General features: G+C 45.3%; 2 non-coding genes and 1 pseudogene across 2 annotated transcripts; all 3 read left to right on the forward strand.

Moving 5' to 3' along the window:
- The first annotated feature begins 6,952 nt into the window (after nucleotides 1–6,952).
- On the forward strand, nucleotides 6,953–7,143 carry LOC132392025 (U2 spliceosomal RNA). Its single transcript, XR_009511411.1, has one exon. It is a non-coding gene; the product is annotated as a U2 spliceosomal RNA (small nuclear RNA).
- A 724-nt stretch (nucleotides 7,144–7,867) lies between these two features.
- LOC132392031 (U2 spliceosomal RNA) lies at nucleotides 7,868–8,046 on the forward strand (annotated as a pseudogene).
- Nucleotides 8,047–17,226: 9,180 nt separating this feature from the next.
- LOC132392026 (U2 spliceosomal RNA) lies at nucleotides 17,227–17,417 on the forward strand. Its single transcript, XR_009511412.1, has one exon. It is a non-coding gene; the product is annotated as a U2 spliceosomal RNA (small nuclear RNA).
- Nucleotides 17,418–18,782: the final 1,365 nt, after the last annotated feature.

Consider the following 18,782-nt stretch of genomic DNA (forward strand, 5'->3'; position numbering starts at 1 on the left):
ATGGAGCTTAGGAAAATAGAAGGCTATGGGTAAGCCTAGTAATTTCTAAGGTAGGGACATGTTTGGCACAGCTTTGTGGGCCGAAGGGCCAGTATTGTGCTGTAGGTTCTCTATGTTTCTATGTTTAGGTGACTCTGGAAGCCAAGGCATTGAGTATATTTAAGGCAGATGTTGATAGGTTTTTGATTAGTAAGGGCATCAAAGTTTACTGGGAGAAGACAGGAAAATGGGGTTGAGAGGGGTAATAAATCAGCCATGATTGAATGGTGGAGCAGATTCAATTGGCTGAATGGCCTAATTCTGCTCCAATATCTTATGGTCTTAAGATAAGCCAAGGCAAAGCCATTAAAGAACACATCCATGGAGTGTGATTTTCGCAAAACGATTAATTAATCAAGACTGTTTCTATTGCTGGCTGATACAGATCCCAGTAGAACAGGGGATGGTTTGTCACCAGTTAATTGTGCTGGACTAATTCACCCTATGGCATTAAACATACTGATTATCGGGTTATTCCGATTGCAGTTATATTATTTATATTACATTGATGTTTGACACTTAATTAATTGTGGTAGACTGTATGGCAGCTTACACTGGCTGCATGTAATTCACTCCATTTTACTCCATCACTGAGTAAATTATTTAGAACTTGGAGCAATTATAGAAATCCTATTGCATTCAGCATAGCCATATTTATGTAGATATTAAAACTACTAATACACTACAGGTTGTAACAGATAACTCAGCGAGTCAGGCAACTTCTTTGGGTAGAAAAGCTGAGTTCAAAAATTCAAAATTCGAGGTAAGTTTATTATCAAAGTACCTATATGCCACCATATGCAATCCTGAGATTCATTTTCTTGTGTGCATACTCAATAAATTCATAGAATAATAACCATAACAGAATCAATAACAGACCACACCAACCTGGGCGTTCATCCAGTGTGCAAAATACCACAAACTGTGCAAATACATAAATAAATAATATTAATAAATAATTCAGCAATAAATATCGAGAACACGAGATGAAGAGTCCTTGAAAGTGAGTCCATTGGTTGTGGGAACGTTTCAATGATGGGGCAGGTGAAGTTGAGTTATTCCCAGTAGTTCAAGAGCCTGATGGTTGAGAGGTAATAACTGTTCATGAACCTGGTGGTGTGAGTCCTGAAGCTCCTTCTTCCTGATGGTAGCAGCATGACCTGGGTGGTGGGGGTCCTTGATGAGGGATGCTGTTTTTCTGTGATAGCATTTTGTGTAGATGCAACAGTGGTGAGGAGGGCTTTACCCGTGATGGACTGGGCCATATCCAATACTTTTTGCAGGATTGTCCAAGTTCAAAGTAAGTTGATCATGAAAGTGCATACAGCATATGTTACCATATACTAAGCTGAGATTTATTTGCTTCTGGGCATCCACAGTAGAACAAAGAAATGAAATAGAATCAATGACCAACAAACAACCAATTTGAAAAAGAAGATAAACCATGCAAACACAAAAAAAGTAAATAAATAATATTGAGAACATGAGTTAACATCCGAGGACAAAGCTGAAGCTTAGGAGACCTGATGGAGTTCTTTTTAAAATAAACTTTATTCATAATGAAAAAAATATTTCCAGGTATAACAGTGCAGCGCCTTTTCATCCTTGCATTGATAGTTAATGCTTTCAGTACTGTTCTATTACATTCCTACACATTAATAACACTGCTGCCACTCATGGGGCCCCAGAGGTGGTATACTAAGGTCCCCTTGTCGGAGTCAAAGCAGCATGATATGGAAAGCAAACTGTTGCCCATGTAGCAGGCTCCCCATCTCCACGCAGCTGATGATTATAAAGGAATGGCATGGACTCATACAGTTTGTGTAGGATTTTTGGGTGTTGCCAGTCAGCATTAAACTCACTGTCGTTGACTCACAGCAACCCAACAGGGTTTTCGTGGCAAGATACGCAAGTAGATTGCCAGGCCTTACTTCTGCACAGATACTGTTGCTGCCCAGGTTGGGACCCGGCCAGATTTGGACCATCGACCATTGAAGTCCAGTACTGGTGCCACTACACCACCAGCTGGGATGGTATGCCTCTACAACAATTGAGGGACTTCCTCACCCAACTCGACCCCTCTCTGTCCAGGAGTAGAAGAATCCCTGACAGAGTTCCTTCCCCACCAAGCTACAATGCTTTCATCAATGTATACTCCTGCAGACTGAAATGTGCCAGTTGGCAGCATTCCTCCATACGGACATTTCCGCATGCTGGCAGATCAACAAGTTTCGGACAAACCAAAGGCATGTTTCACCAAGTTGTTGGGGGCTTTTAGTGTATTGCAGGCATAGATAGTGTAGTCAGGCAGAATCTTCTTCCCAGGTTACAAATGCCAAACACCACAGGACATGTTGTTAAGGTTAGAGGGGGAGGTTTAAAGGTAAGGTGAGGGGTAAGTGCTTTACACAGCAAGCAAGGGATTCCTGGAATAGTCCAGGGACAGTGGTGGAAGCAGGCAGTCAGCTGGAGTTGAAAAGGCTTTTAGACAGAAATATAAGTATGAATGGAATGGAAGGGTATGAACAATACACAGGAGCAGGGCAATTAGTTTAAGTTGTCTTCAGGTTCGGCACAACATCATGGGCTGAATGGCATGTCAATAGACAATAGACAATAGGTGCAGAAGTAGACCATTTGGCCCTTCGAGCCTGCACCGCCATTCTGAGATCATGGCTGATCATCTACTATCAATACCCAGTTCCTGCCTTGTCCCCTTATCCCTTGATTCCCCTATCCATAAGATACCTATCCAGCTCCTTCTTGAAAGCATCCGGAGAATTGGCCTCCACTGCCTTCCGAGGCAGTGCATTCCAGACCCCCACAACTCTCTGGGAGAAGAAGTTTTTCCTTAACTCTGTCCTACATGACCTACACCTTATTCTTAAACCATGCCCTCTGGTACTGGACTCTCCCAGCATCTGGAACATATTTCCTCCCTCTATCTTGTCCAATCCCTTAATAATCTTATATGTTGCAATCAGATCTCCTCTCAATCTCTAATTCCAGCATGTACAAGCCCAGTCTCTCTAACCTCTCTGCGTAAGACAGTCCGGACATCCCAGGAATTAACCTCATGAATCTACGCTGTACTTCCTCTACAGCCAGGATGTCCTTCCTTAACCCTGGAAACAAATACTGTACACAATACTCCAGGTGTGGTCTCACCAGGGCCCTGTACAAATGCAAAAGGATTTCCTTGCTCTTGTACTCAATTCCCTTTGTAATAAAGGCCAACATTCCATTAGCCTTCTTCACTGCCTGTTGCACTTGCTCATTCACCTTCAGTGACTGATGAACAAGGACTCCTATATATATGTATGTGTAGAGAGAGAGAGAGCCACACACACACACACACACACACACACACACACACACACACACACACACACACACGTGGCCAATTTATTAGGTAGAGGAGTCATGATCTTCTGCTGCCTTAAGGGTTGACTTGTTGTGCATTCCGAGATGGATGCTCCTCCACACAATGAAAGCGGGAGAGAAGAGTAATGTCTGGGGTGGGAGGGGTCCTTGACTGAGGTAAATTGTCAGTGCACAGATGAGTGCTTGATGTGGGAAAAATGAAATGAGTTTCGGAAGGATTAGTGGAAATGGGGCTTGATGGTCATTAGAGTCAGTGGTAGCATTCGGGTCTAGAGACTCTTGTGTGTGAAAATCCCAGGAGATCGGCAGTTTCTGATAAACTCAAACCACCCTGTCTGGCACCAACAATCATACCACAGTCAAGGTCATTTAGATCATGTTTCTTCCCCAGTCTGATGTTTGCTCTGAACAACAACTGAACCACTTGACCACATCTGCATTGAGATGCTGGCACATGATTGGCTGATTAGATATTTACATTAACGAGCAGATGTACAAGCACACCTAATAAAGTGGCTATTTAATGGTACAGCATTTACTTGGACAAGTAACTTTGTTCAATAGCCTGATGGCTGAGGGGTAGTAACTGTTCTTGAACCTGATGGTGTGAGTCCTGAAGCTCTTGTACCTTCTTCCTGATGGCAGCAGTGAGAAAAGAGCATGGCCTGGGTGGTGAGGATCTTTGATAATGGATGCTGCTTTATTTTACAACGTTTAGCAGGATATGTTCCTAATGCAGGCAAGTGGAATCCGCTCGGATGGACATGGATACATTTGGAATATTACTCTACGACTTTTAAAAGAGTGGAATTATGGATCATAAAAGATATTCATCCCAGGATAATTCTTGTAAGGCGCCTCTGGACATTCTCTGCCAGCGCATTCTTTCTAAGATATGAGGCTCAAAACTGCTCAAAATACTCCACCTCCCTCCCCTTTCTCTTTCTCTCTGTCTCCATCTCCGGAGACAAACTGTCAACCAGCATCTGTTATAAACCTACCAATTCCCACAGTTATCTCAACTGTACCTTGTCCCAACCCATCTCCAGTAAAAAGGCCATTCCCCTTTCCCAGTTTCTTCACCTCTATCGCATCTGTTCCTATGAGGTGGTTATCGATTCCAGGACTTCAGATGCCCTCTTTCTTCAAAGAACACGATTTCCCTTCCTCTAACATTGATGCTGTCCTCACCCGCATCTCCTCAATTTCCTTAACACCCCATCTTCCTGTTACCTTAATAGTGATAGAGTTCCTCATGTCCTTCCCTACCACGCCATGAGCCTCTGCATCCAACTCATCATTCTCTCTGCTTTCCACAGGGATCACTCCATCCGTGATTCACTTGTCCATTCGTCCCTCCTGGCACTTATCCCTGCACTCAGCCTAAGTGCTACACCTACCCATTCACCTCCCCCCTCACCTCCATTCAGATCCTCAACAGCTCTTCCAAGTGAGGCAACAGTTCAGCTGCAAATCAGCTGGAGTCGTTTATTGGATCCAGTGCCTCCTATGAAGACCCCACTACATTGATGAGATCCATTGTAAATTGGGGACTGCTTCGTTGAGCACCTCCACTCCATCTGCCAAAATGGGTACTTCCCAGTGGCCAAGATGTGGCTTTATATTCCGTTTGGGTAGCCTCCAGCCTGAAAATATTTTCCTACCCCTTCCCCCTTCTATTCCCCACTCTGAACTCTCACTTCCTCTTACCTGCCTACCACTTCCCCCAGATCTCCTCCTCTTTTCCTTCCTCCTATGGTCCACCTTCCTCTCTAATCAGATTCCTTCCGCTCCTTTGTGCCTATAAAGTCTTGCTATACATTCCGAAACCAAAAACTGTGGATGAACCAGGAGGTATGTCATCTGCTGAAGGCTGGATCTGTGGCATTCAAGGCTAGTGACCTAAGTGTGTACCAGAAAACCAGGTATGATTTGCAGAGGGCTATTTCAAGGGCAAAGAGACAATTTTGAATGAGGTTGGAGGCAACATCCGATGTACGACAACTCTCGTGGGGTTTGCAAGACTTTACTTCCTACAAAGCCAAACCCAATAGCATGAATGAGAGTAATGCTTCACTACCAAATGAACTCAGATGCCCTGTGCAGGAAAGCACAGAGTCGACTACTTCCTCAGAAGGCTGGCGTCATTCAATGTTTGTAGTGAGATGCTGAAGATGTTCTATCGGTCAGTTGTGGAGAGCGCCCTCTTCTTTGTGGTAGCATGCTGGGGAGGCAGCATTAAGAAGAGGGACGCCTCGCGTCTTAATAAGCTGGTAAGGAAGGCTGACTCTGTCGTGGGTACAGAACTGGAGAGTATGACATCGGTGGCAGAGCGGAGGGCGCTGAGTAGGCTACGGTCAATCATGGAAAACCCTGAACATCCTCTGCACAGCACCATCCAGAGACAGAGAAGCAGCTTCAGCGGCAGGTTGCTGTCAATGCAATGCTCCTCAGACAGGATGAAGAGATCATTACTTCCCAACGCCATTCGGCTCTACAATTCAACCACCAGGGGCAAGACATGTTAAAGTGCCGGGGTTAGGACTGAGCTTAAGTTACCACTCAATGCACTTTAGTAAACTATTCAAGAACTTATTAAAAGCTATTTATTAATGCTTTTTGGGAGGGTGATTTTAGATGCATATCATATTTATACTGAGTTAAATACTGTATGTAATTAGTTTTGCTATAGTAAGTGTATGGGACACTGGAAAAATGTTGAATTTCCCCTTGGGGATGAATAAAGTATCTATCTATCTATCTATCTATCTATCTATCTATCTATCTATCTATCTATCTATCTATCTATCTATCTATCTATCTATCTATCTATCTATCTATCTATCTATCTATCTATCTATCTATCTATCTATCTATCTATCTATCTATCTATCTATCTATCTATCTATCTATCTATCTATCTATCTATCTATCTATCTATCTATCTATCTATCTATCTATCTATCTATCTATCTATCTACCCGATGAACTCCAAACCTTCTATGCCTGCTTTGGAAGGGAGAATATAACTACAGCTGTGAAGATCCCTGCTGTTTATGGGGAGAAGGCAGTGGTATGGTGTTGAGAAGGAAAATAAATCAGCCATGATCAAATGGCAGAGCAGACTCGATGGGTCGAATTGCCTAACAGTGCTTATTGAACATTGATCTTTTAGAGCACCGTGCCATGATGTGTACTAGTTACAAAGTAAAATATAAACTCAGAGTAAAAAGCGATGGCGGGGAAGAAATAGTCAACATTTCAGGCTGAAACCCTTCAGCACTTGGACAGTGACGGATGTTAAAGATGTCTCTCATCTGATTGGTGGAAAACCAAAAGTTTTACATGTCAATCAAGTCATACATTGAAAAGGAGAACACTGCTATACACATACAATTAAAATGAGAACGCGCTCCACATTCATGGGGAGGTAGAAAAGATATTGTGGAAATAGATCTCTTCAAGCGGTCAGTCTGATGTAAAGGAGTAAAGGCAAACAGGATCCAAAAGTGTCCGAACTATTTTGTTCATTGCTTCTTGGCCTTTTGGCTTAGATCATGTGTAGTTTCTGTTCTTACCAGTTTAATACCTGGTGTGTCCCTTAGGTGGGGACAATGTACTAAACTGATTTTTGGAACAGGGAGTTGGGCTAGGAGTTTGCTCTGTCCTCTCCAAGCATCAACCTAGTATTGCAGTACTTCTGGGAATGGTGCACTTCCTTTCCGGGGAATTTTTGAAACGTTTGGAAAGCAGATCTTTCAATTATTATACACAAGCTGCTGGAGCAACTCAGCAGGGTCGGTAGCACCTACGAGTTCTTCCAGCCCGACCGATCCAGCATCCCCTTTCACCATCAGGTCTGATCACCTGAAGGTGTTGGGGATCTGGTTCGGAGGGGCCGAGGCGTGCAGCAAGAACTGGCAGGAGCGGACTGCCAAGGTCAAAAAGAAACTGGGGTTGTGGGGAGGGCGGAGCGGGCAAGAACCTGGTCATCAGGTGTGAGGTGCTTTCAGGGCTGCTGTACTTGGCACAGTTATGGCCAGTCCCCCGCTCCTTCAGCTTGGAAATCACCCGAGCCGTCTTCAGATTTGTCTGGGGATCCAAGATGGAGCGGGTCAGACAATGGGGGCAAAAACGTCCCTGATGGCCAGCTTCGTGTGTGGCTACATCAGGTTGTGTGTGGATCCTAGGTACGTGGGCACCAAGTACCAGACGAGATGAAAACTTGGTGCAGTCACCGCAAGGGCCCGGTGAGGAAGGACCACAGTCTAGGGTTCTTCTCCCGCGGGAGTTGAGGGGTTGCAGGCCGGGGTGTATACCCCTGAACAAGTGTATGTAGATATGAAGTAACAGAGTGCCGCCTGGGTGGTAAAAGTGTGGGAATGTAAAGACTGTAATGGAAACATATGTAAAGGACTGAGAGTCATTGAATGGTTTATTGTACATAACCTTATTTGTGAATAAAGTATATTTTGTTCAATGAAAAAAATACCTGGTATGTCCCTTACGTGGGGACAATGTATTAAACTGATTTTTGGGACAGGGAGTTGGGCTAGGAGCTTGCTCTGTCCTCTCCAAGCATCAACCTAGTATTGCAGTACTTCTGGGAATGGTGCAATTTCCCCTTGGGGAATTTAAAAATATTTGAAAAGTAGTTGTTTAGTTAACACACATAAGGTGCTGGAGGAACTAGAGAGCGTTAGTTCTTCCAGCAGATTTTTGGATCATTGCATTCTCCTAACCGAGCAACCAAGGCTTTACACTACAGTTACGTGGGATAAGAACCAAAGTTCCAAAATGCATGCAGCCCCTTTACAATCTGGGTCTCAGTCACAAAAAGATAACAGTGCTATGGAACACTCCCTGCTCCTTCCACCCTGCCGTCAAATTCACCCGGTCCATTTCTGACACCTCCCGTCTCTTTCTCGACCGCCCTGTCTCTATCTCTGGAGACAGCTTATCCACCGATGTCTATTTCAAACCCATGGCCTCTCACAGCTACCCAGCTATTTGTAAAAACGCCACCCCCTTCTCTCAATTCCGCATCTGCTCTCAGGATGATTCTTTTCATTCTAGAAGGAAGGAGATGTCCTGTTTTGTTTTTCAAAGACAGGGGCTTCCCTTCCTCCGCCATCAATGCTGCCCTCAACCACATCTCTTCCATCTCACGCACGTCTGCTCTAACCCCAGTAAACACAAAGTACATTGCAGATGCTGTGGTCATTTCAACAGATGCTGCCCGACCTGCTGAGTTCCTCCAGCTTGTTGTACGTGTTGCTCTAACCCCATCCTCCCACCGCCCTGCCAAGGATAGGGTTCCTCTTGTCCTCACCTACCACCCCTCCAGCCTCTGCGTCCAGCACATAATTCTCCGAATCTTGCGGCATTTGTGGAGAATTATGTGTTGGACGCGGAGGCTGGTGGGGTTGTAGGTTCATTCCAGAATGAAAGAGAGGTTCCTCTTTTTTTCAAAGAATTATCCACAAACTTCTGTCATCTCCAATGGGATCGCACCACTGAGCACATCTCTCCCTCCCCCAACCCCCAGCTTCCTGCTTTTTGTAGGGATCGCTCCCTACGCGACTCTGTTGTCCATTTTCCCTCCTGGCACTTATCCTTGAAAGCGGAACAAGTGTTACATCTGCCCCTACACCACCTCCCTCACTACCATTCAGGGCTCTAAACAATCCTTCCAGGTGAGGCGACTCTTAACCTGTGAGTCGATTGGTGTCATTTATCGTGTTTGGTGCTACCAGTGTGTCGTCCTGTATATTGAACCTGCCCTGCCATTCAATAAGATCGTGGCTGATCTGTCCGTAAACTCAGCTCCATCTACCTGCCATCTACCCCATAACCCTTACTTCCCCTACTATGTGAAAATCTATCTAACTGTATCTTAAATATATTTAGTGAAGAAGCCTCAACTGCTTCCCTGGGCTGAGAATTCCACAGCTTCACCACTCTCTGGGAAAAACAGTTTCTCCTCATCTCTGTCCTAAATCTTCTCCCCTGAATCTTGAGGCAATGTCCCCTAGTTCTAGTCTCATCTACCAATGGAAACAACATTTCTACTATCTTATCTAAGATCCCCTCTCATTCTTCTGAATTCCAGACAGTATAGTCCCAGGCGACTCAATCTCTCCTCAAGGTTAAACCCTTCACCTCTGGAATCAACCTGGTGAACCTCCTCTGCACTGCCTCCAAAGCCAGTATACTCCTCCTCAAGAATGGAGACCAGAACCGTAGGCAGTACTCCAGGTGCGACCTCACCAGTACCCTGTGTAGTTACAGCATGACCTCCCTGCTCTTGAACTCAATCCCTCTAGCAATGAAGACCAACATTCTGTTTGCCTTCTTAATAACCTGTTGTACCAGCAAGCCAACTTTTTGCGATTCATGAATGAGCACTCCCAAGTCCCTCTGCACAACAGCATGCTGCAATCTTTCACCATTTAAATAATAATCTACTCTTCTATTATTCCTTCCAAATTGGATGATCTCGCATTTACCAACATTGTATTCCATCTGCCAGACCTTGGCCCACTCACTTAATCTATCTACATCCCTCTGCAGACTCTCCGCATCCTCTGTACAATTTGCTTTTCCACTCAGTTTAGTGTCATCAGCAAATTTTGCTACACTACACTCAGTCCCCTCATCCAAATCATCAATGTAAATGGTAAACAGCTGTGGGCCCAGCTCTAACCCCTGCAGCACCTCATGTATTACAGACTGCCAAATGGAGAAACACCCATTTATACTAACTCTCTGCCTTCTATTGGTTGACTAATCCACTATCCATGCCAATACAGTCCCTCCAACTCCATGCATCCATATCTTATTTATAAGTCTCTTGTGCGGCACCTTATCAAATGCCTTCTGGAAATCCAAGTCCTCAAAGAACTCCAGTAAGTTTTTCAAACAGGACCTGCCCTTTCTGAATCCATGCTTTGTTTGTCTAATGGAACCCCTCCTTTCTAAATAATTTGCTATTTCTTCCTTAATGACAACTTCAAGCATCTTCCCGACTACAGATGTTAAGCTAACTGGCCTATAGTTGCCCGTCTTTTGCCTACATCCTTTTTTAAAGAGTGGCATGACATTTGCTGTCTTCCAATCCACCAGGACCTGCCCAGGGTCAAGAGAGTTTTGATAAATGAATACCAACATGTCTACTATAACCTCTGCCAATTCCCTCAGCACCCTGGATGCATCCCATCAGGAGCAGGGAACTTACCTACCTTAGCTTCTCTGGTTTGCTCATCACTATCACTTTGTGACAGAGATGTTATCAAGGTCCTCACCTCCCATTTCATCCATAACATCCTTCTTTGGCATATTATGCGTGTCCTCCACCATGAAGACTGACACAAAATAGTAATTCAGTGCTTCAGCCATTTCCCTATCACCCAATATCAATTTCCCCATTTGTCTTCCAAGGGACCTACGTTGACTTTAGCCACCTTCTTCTGCTTTATATATTTATAAAAACTTTTGCTATCTGTTTTTATGCTAATTTTGTGTTAATTTACTTTCAAACTTTATTTTCCCTTTCCTTATTTCTTGTTTAGTTGTTCTTTATTGCTTTTTAAAGTTTAGCCAATCCTCCAGTCTCCCACTTCACTTTGCGACTTTGTACAAATGAGCTTTTAATTTGATACTATCTTTTATTTCATTAGTTATCCAAGTGAGAGACACACTCAAACTTGGTGCAGCCACCACAAGGGCCCGGTGGGGAAGGACAACAGTCTAGGGTTCTTCTCCTGTGGGAGTTGAGGGGTGGGGGTGGGGGCGGGGTGTACACCCCTCAATAAGGGAATGTAAATATGGAATAACTGAGTGCCACGTGGGTGGTGAAAAGTGTGAAGATGTAAAGACTGTAATGGAAACAGTTGTAAAGGATTGAAAGTCATTGAATGGTTTATTGTATATAATTTTATTTTTGAATAAAGTACATTTTGCTTAATTAAAAAAAACTTAGAATTCAATTCCAGCATCCGCTAGAGCAGTTTGTACGTCCATCCTGTGAATGTCTAGGTTTCCTTTGGGTGCTCCAGTTTCCTCCCACAGTCCAAAGATGGCTAGTTAGCAGGTTAATTGATTTTTGTTAATTGTCCTGTGAATAGTCTGGGGTTAAATTGGTGACACGGCTCCATAAAAATATAAATAAAACAGGACTGATGTTTCCCTGGAGGACAAAAGTGCCTCGGTAGCATAGCAGTTAGCTCAATCCTATTTCAGCTCGTGGCGCGGAAGCTTGGAGTTCGGTCCTAGCGGACTCTGTAAGGAGCCTCAGTACATCCTGCGGGTGGAATGCATGGGCTTTACCCAGGTGTCCTGGCTTCCTCACACATCCAAAGACGTACCGGGTGTGGTAATTTGTCATTGTAAATTGTCCCATGATTAGGTTAGGGTTAAACTGGGGTTGTCGGGGTTTGCTGGGGTAGCACAACTCAAAGGGCCGGAAGGTCTGTATCATTAAATATAGAAATAAAAAGCAAAAATGCAGTGAGGAGGCTTCATAAGGTGGTGGTCAGACCAGATTTGGAGTATTGTGAAGACCAGGAAGTCTGCAGATGTTGTAAACACATACAAAATGCTGGAGGAACTCAGCATCTATGGTCAAACAGCGTCTATGGAAATGAATAAACAGTCGATGTTTCAGACCGATACCCTCCATCAGGACTGAGCAGTAAGGGGAATGACGCCAGTATAAGAAGGTGGGGGAGTGGAAGGAGGCTAATTGGAAGTTGATAGATGAAGCCAGGTGGGTGCGAGAGAATCAGGTTTATTATCACCGGCATGTGTTGTGAAATTTGTTAACTTAGCAGCAGCAGATCAATGCAATACATAATATAGAAGAAAAAACAAAATAAAATGATAATAAATAAATAATTGAATTACTGTATGTGTATATTGAATAGATTAAAAATCGTGCAAAAAACAGAAGTGATATATATTAAAAAAGTGAGGTAGTGTCCAAGGGTTCAATGTCCATTTAGGCATTGGATAGTGTGGTAAACTACATATACCTATCTGGACACGCCCCTCTGCTGACTGCTCCTGTGGCTCCTCTCACAGACCCCTGTATAAAGGCGATTGGAGGCACTGCTCCTCCCTCAGTCTCCAAGATGTCGTGGTCCCTTTTGCTGCTAATAAAAGCCTATCGTTTACCTCCCATCTCCGAGAGTTATTGATGGCGCATCAGATAGCAGAGGGGAAAAAGCTGTTCCTGAATTGCTGAGTGTGTGTCTTCAGGCTTCCGTACCTCCTACCTGATGGTAACAATGAGAAAAGGGCATGCTCTGGGTGCTGGAGGCCTTTAATAATGGACGCTGCCTTTCTGAGACACCACTTCCTGAAGATAATAGACAATAGACAATAGGTGCAGGAGTAGGCCATTTGGCCCTTCGAGCCAGCACCACCATTCACTGTGATCATGGCTGATCATCCACAATCAGTACCCCGTTCCTGCCTTCTCCCCATATCCCTTGACTCCACTATCTTTAAGATCTCCTGGAAACATTGTAAGCTAGTACCCAAGATGGATCCAACTAATGTTACGACCCTCTGCAGCTTCTTTCAGTCCTGTGCAGTAGCACCCCACCTCTCACCTATACCAGAAAATGATGCAGCTTGACAGAATGCTCTCCATGGTACATCTACCAAAGTTTTTGAGTGTATCTGTTGACATACCAAATCTCTTCAAACTCCCAATGAAGTTTAGTCACTGTCTTGCCTTCTTTATAGCTGCATCGATATAATGGGACCAGGTGAGGTCCTCAGAGATCATTACACCCCAGAACTTGAAATTGCTCACCATCTCCACTTCTGATCCTGTTAGCACCTCTAGTTGAACTCTGTCTTTTTGTGTGTTTTCCCCCTAGCCGTCAGTCTGTGGTTTTGTACTGCCAGGTGCTCCCGTCTCCACTCCTGCTCTACTCCGGCCCCTGTACTACTGAGTACTCCGTCTCTCATCTGTTTCTCATTATTACCTGTATTGCTGCCACCTGTGTCTCATTGTGCTCCACCTATCATCTGCCTCCCTGTTTATTGCTCAGTGTATTTCAGTCCTGTGTTTTCATCTCTTTGTTATCAGATTGTGCCAGTGAATTTTCCTGAGCCTTTCTAGCATTTGTATCTGTACTCTGGCCATCTGAGTATTGACTTGACTGTTTCCTGATTCTGTTTTTTTGGATTTCTCTGGATGTTTTGATCTCTGCCTGAACTTTAATGCCAACTTTGTTTGCAACTTGGAATTTGTTACTCAATTAATATCACTGTGTGCACAGTACTGGGTCTGTGATTGGATCCCTGCTCCAGTATCCTGACAGATCGCTAGGGTGATTGGTATGTGTTCCTTTGTCTTTCCCTTCCTGAAGTCCACAGTCAGCTCTTTTGTCTTACTGATGTTGAGTGCCAGGTTGTTGCTGTGACACCACTCCACTAGTTAATATATATCGCTCTTGTATGTCCTCTTACCTACATCTGAGATTGTACCATCAATGGTTGTAGCATCAGCAAATTTATAGATGGTATTTGAGCTATGCCTGGCCACACAGTCATGGGTATAGAGAGTAGAGCAGTGGGCTAAGCACACACTCCTGAGTGCGCCAGTGTTGATTGTCAGCGAGGAAGAGATGTTACCACCAATCTGCACAGATTGTGGTCCAATATTCCAGTCTGAAAGTCGAAGATCCAATTGCAGAGTGAGATACAGAAGCCCAAGTTCTGTAACTTATCAATCAGGATTCTGGAAATAATGGTGTTAAATGATAAGCTATAGTTAATGAACAGCATCCTGACATAGGTGTTCGTTGTCCAGGTGACCTAAGGCCAAATGAAAAGGTATTGAGATTGTGTCTGCAGTTGACCTATTGTGGCAATAGGCAAATTGCTGTGAGTCCAGGTCTTGCTGAGGCAGGATCTCAGTCTCGTTATGACCAATCTCTCAAAGTATTTCATCACTGTAGATCTGAGTGCTGCTGGGTGATGGTCATTAAGGCAGCTCACATTATTCTTGCATACTAGTATAGTTGTTGCCTTTTTGAAGCAAGTGGGAACTTCTGCTCATAGCAGTGGGAGGTTCAAAATCTCCTGAATACAGCCAGTTGGTTGGCACAAGTTTTCAGAGCCTTACCAGGTACTCCACCTGTGAGGTTTCACCGTTTATAAAGACAGCTTAACATCGGCCTCTGAGACAGATCTCAGGGTCACTGGGTACAGCAGAGATCTTAGCAGCTGTAGTTATATTTTCCCTTTCAAAGAAGGTGTTGAGTTCACTTGGTAGTGAAGCATTTGCTGCCACTCATGTTATTCAGTTTTGCTTTGTAGGAAGTATTATCTTGAAACCCCACCAGAGTTGTTGTACACGAATGTCACCTCCAACCTCATTCGTCTCTTCGCCTTTGAAATAGCCCTCTGCAAATCATACCTGGTTTTCTGGTACAGACCTGAGTCACTAGCCTTGAATGCCACAGATCTAACCTTCAGCAGATGAGATACCTCCTGGTTCATCCAGTTTTTGGTTTGGGAAGTCTTTGAAGGCACAGAGGAGAGGAAGGAATCTGATTGGAGAGGAAAGAGGACCATAGAAGGAAGGAAAAGAAACATAATATAAGCTCTTCGGCTCACAAATTGTGCTGAATGTGTCCTTACCTTAGAACTACCTAGGCTTGCTTATAGCCCTCTATTTTTCTAAGCTCCATGTACCTATCCAGGAGTCTCTTAGAAGACCCTATTGCTTCAGCCTTCACTGCTGCTGGCAGCCCATTCCAAGCACTCACGACTTTGTGTTTTAGTGTGCGTGTGTATGTATGTGTGTGTGTATATATATATACACCTTCCATCGCTCCAAGGAGAAAAGGCCGAGTTCACTCAATCTGTTTTCATAAGGCATGCTCCCCAATCCAGGCAACATCCTTGTAAATCCCCTCTGCACCTTTTCTATGGCTTCCACATCCTTCCTGTAGTGAGTCAACCAGAACTGAGCACAGTACTCCAAGTGGGGTCTGACCAGGGTCCTATATAGCTGCAACATTACCTCTCGGCTCTTAAACTGAATTCCATGGTTGATGAAGGCCAATGTCCAGTAAACCTTCTTAACCACAGAGGCAACCTGTATAGCAGCTTTTTGAGTGTCCTATGGACTCAGACCCCAAGATCCCTCTGATCCTCCACACTGCCAAGAGTCCTACTATTAATACTAAAAGAGGAGGAGATCCAGGGGGAATGGTAGGCAGGTGAGAATTCCGAGTGGGGAGTAGAAGAGGGGAGGGGTAGGGAAATATTTTCTGGCTGGAGGCTACCCACATGGAATGTAATCTGTTTATCCTGGACCCTGAGGGTGGCCTCACCTTGGCCATTGGGAAGTTCCCCTTTTGGTGGATGCTGAACGAAGTGGTCCCCAATTTATGACAAATTTCACCAATGTAGAGGAGGCTGGATTGGGAGCACTGGATCCACCAGACGACTCCCAGTGGATTTGCAGCTGAACTGTTGCCTCACCCGGAAGGGCTGTTGAGGATCTGAACGGAGGTGAGGGATTGAGGTCAATGGGTAGGCTGCGTACAGGGATAAGTGCCTGGAGTGATGAATGGACAAGTGAATCATGGATGGAGTGATCCCTGTGGAAAGCAGAGAGTAGTGGCGGAGTTAAGGATATGTTTAGTGGTATGATCCCTTTGGAGATGGTGGATTTATGGAGGATGAGGAGTTGGATAATGAGTCTCATGGGGTGGTAGGGAATGACAGGAGGAGCTCTATCACTATTAGGGTGACAGGAGGATGGGGTGGTTGGGAAATGGCAGAGGACAGAGCCTATAGTGGAGGAAGGGAAATCCTGTTCTTTGAAGAAAGAAGACGTAAAGAAGACGTAAAGAAGAAAGAAATCGATAACCACCTCATGGGAACAGATGTGGAGAAACTGAGAAAAGGTAATGGCATTTTTTCAGGAGGTAGATTGGAATGAGATACAGTTGAGCTAACTGTGGGATTCGGTAGCTTTATAAAAGATGTTGGTTGATGGTTTGTCTCCGGAGATGGAGACGGAGAGATTGAGAAAAGGGTCAGAGGTGGAGTATTCTGAGCAGTTTTGAGCCCATGTCTAAGAAAGAATGTGCTGGTAGAGAAAGTCTAGATGCTCTTTCCTGGGATGAAAGTGGTAACGTATAAGGAGCGTTTAATGGCCTAAGATAGATTCTTGATTAGTAAGGGCATCAACGTTTATGTTGAGAAGGAAAATAGATCAGCCATGATGAACAGCAGAGCAGACTCGATGGGCTGAATTGCCTAACAGTGCTCCTATGTCTTATGCCACATTGGTCTTTTGGAGTACCGTCCAGTGATGTTTAGTAGTTACAAAATAAAATGTAAACTCAGAATGAAGAGCTGGAAAAGAACTATCTACCACACGAGAACGTGGCAGTGACACAGCAGATTCTGCAGATGCGGAAATCCTGAGCACCACACGCGAAATGCTGGAGAAACTGAGCGAGTCAGGCAGTGTCCACGGCGGGGAATCAACAGTCGACATTCCGGGCCGAAACCCTTCATCACCTGGACAGTGACGGAGTGCGGATGTCTCTCATCTGATTGGTGGAAAGCCAATAATTTTACATGTCAATAACGTTATTGTCTCGAAAGGGGGAACACTGCAATATATATGCAACTAAAATGAGAAATCACACTAAATTCATGGGTAGGTAGAAAAGATAATGGTGGAAATAGATCTCTTCAAGCGGTCAGTCTGATGTAAAGGAGTAAAGGCAAACAGGATCCAAAAGTGTCCCAATAATTTTGTTCATCACTTCTTGGCCTTTTGACTTAGATCACATGTAGTTTCTGTTCTTACCAGTTTAATACCTGGTATGTCCCTTATGTGGAGACAATGCATTAAACTGATTTTTGGGACAGGGAGTTGGGCTAGGAGCTTGCTCTGTCCTCTCCAAGCATCAACCTAGTATTGCAGTACTTATGGGAATGGTGCACTTCCTTTTGGGGGAATTTTAAAGCGCTTGAAAAGTAGGTCTTTGAATTATTATACACAAGGTGCAGTAACTCAGTACGGCCGGTAGCACCTACGAACTCTTCCAGCCGGACAATACAGTGTCCCCTTCACCATCAGGTCTGATCACATGAAGGTGTTGGGGATCTGGTTCGGAGGGGCTGAGGCGTGCAGGAAGAACTGGCAGGAGCGGACTGCCAAGTTGAAACAGAAACTGGGACTGTGGGGAGGGTGCTCCCTATCGATAGTGGGCAAGAACCTGGTCATCAGGTGTGAGGTGCTTTCAGGGCTGCTGTACTTGGCGCAGGTGTGGCCAGTCCCCTGCTCCTTCAGCTCAGAAATCACCTGAGCCGTCTTCAGATTCGTCTGGGGATCCAAGATGGAGCGGGTCAGACGGACCACCATGCACAAGTCCCTGGACAACGGGGGCAAAAACGTCCCCAATGTCGCCCTCACACTGATAGCCAGCTTCGTGTGTGGCTGCATCAGGTTCTGTGTGGATTCCAGATACGTGGGCACAAAGTACCACTACGTGCCCAGGTTCTACCTGTCACCCCGGCTACGAAGGATGGGTCTGGCCCCTCTCCTGCACAACACCCCAATCAGCTGGTTGTTGCCGCCATACCTGTCCTTCGTAGAGAAGTTCTTACAGGTCAACGCCTTTGACCACAGGGCCATCAGGCAGTGGTCAGCACGTAAGGTCCTGCAGGCACTGCAGGAGAAGGACGTGATGGACACAGTGGGGTGGTTCCCTGAGCAGACTGTCCAGTTCATCTGGCAAAATGCCTCATCGCCAGACCTCACCAACAGGCACCAAGACCTCGCCTGGCTGGCGGTGAGAGGGGCCCTCCCAGTCCGATCCCTCCTGTTCGCCCGGAATGTCATCTCCACACCCCTCTGCCCACGGGAGGACTGCAGTGAGGAGGAGTCGGTGACCCACCTCTTTGCACACTGTGGGTTCGCGGAGAAGGTGTGGAGGAGGATGGAAGGGACAGTGTCGAGGTTCATCCCCAGCAGCTGCGTAATAGAAGACTCTCTGATCTACGGGCGGTTCCCAAGGACGCACACCGAGTCCAACATCCGGTGCTGCTGGCAGATCATCAACTTGGTGAAAGACGCTCTTTGGTCAGCCCGAAACTTGATGGTCTACCAGCACACGGAGATGTCCGTGGGGAAATGCTGCCAACTGGTACATTCTCGGCTGCTGGAGTACGTGCTGAGGGACGCACTCAAACTCGGTGCAGCCACCGCAAGGGTCCGATGGGGAAGGACCACAGTCTAGGGTCCTTCTCCCGTGGGAGTTGAGGGGTGGGGGGGTTGGGGGTATACCCCTGAATGTAAATATGAAAGAACA

This window comes from Hypanus sabinus, chromosome 3 (assembly GCF_030144855.1).
Source record: "Hypanus sabinus isolate sHypSab1 chromosome 3, sHypSab1.hap1, whole genome shotgun sequence".
Classification (NCBI taxonomy): Eukaryota; Metazoa; Chordata; class Chondrichthyes; order Myliobatiformes; family Dasyatidae; genus Hypanus; species Hypanus sabinus.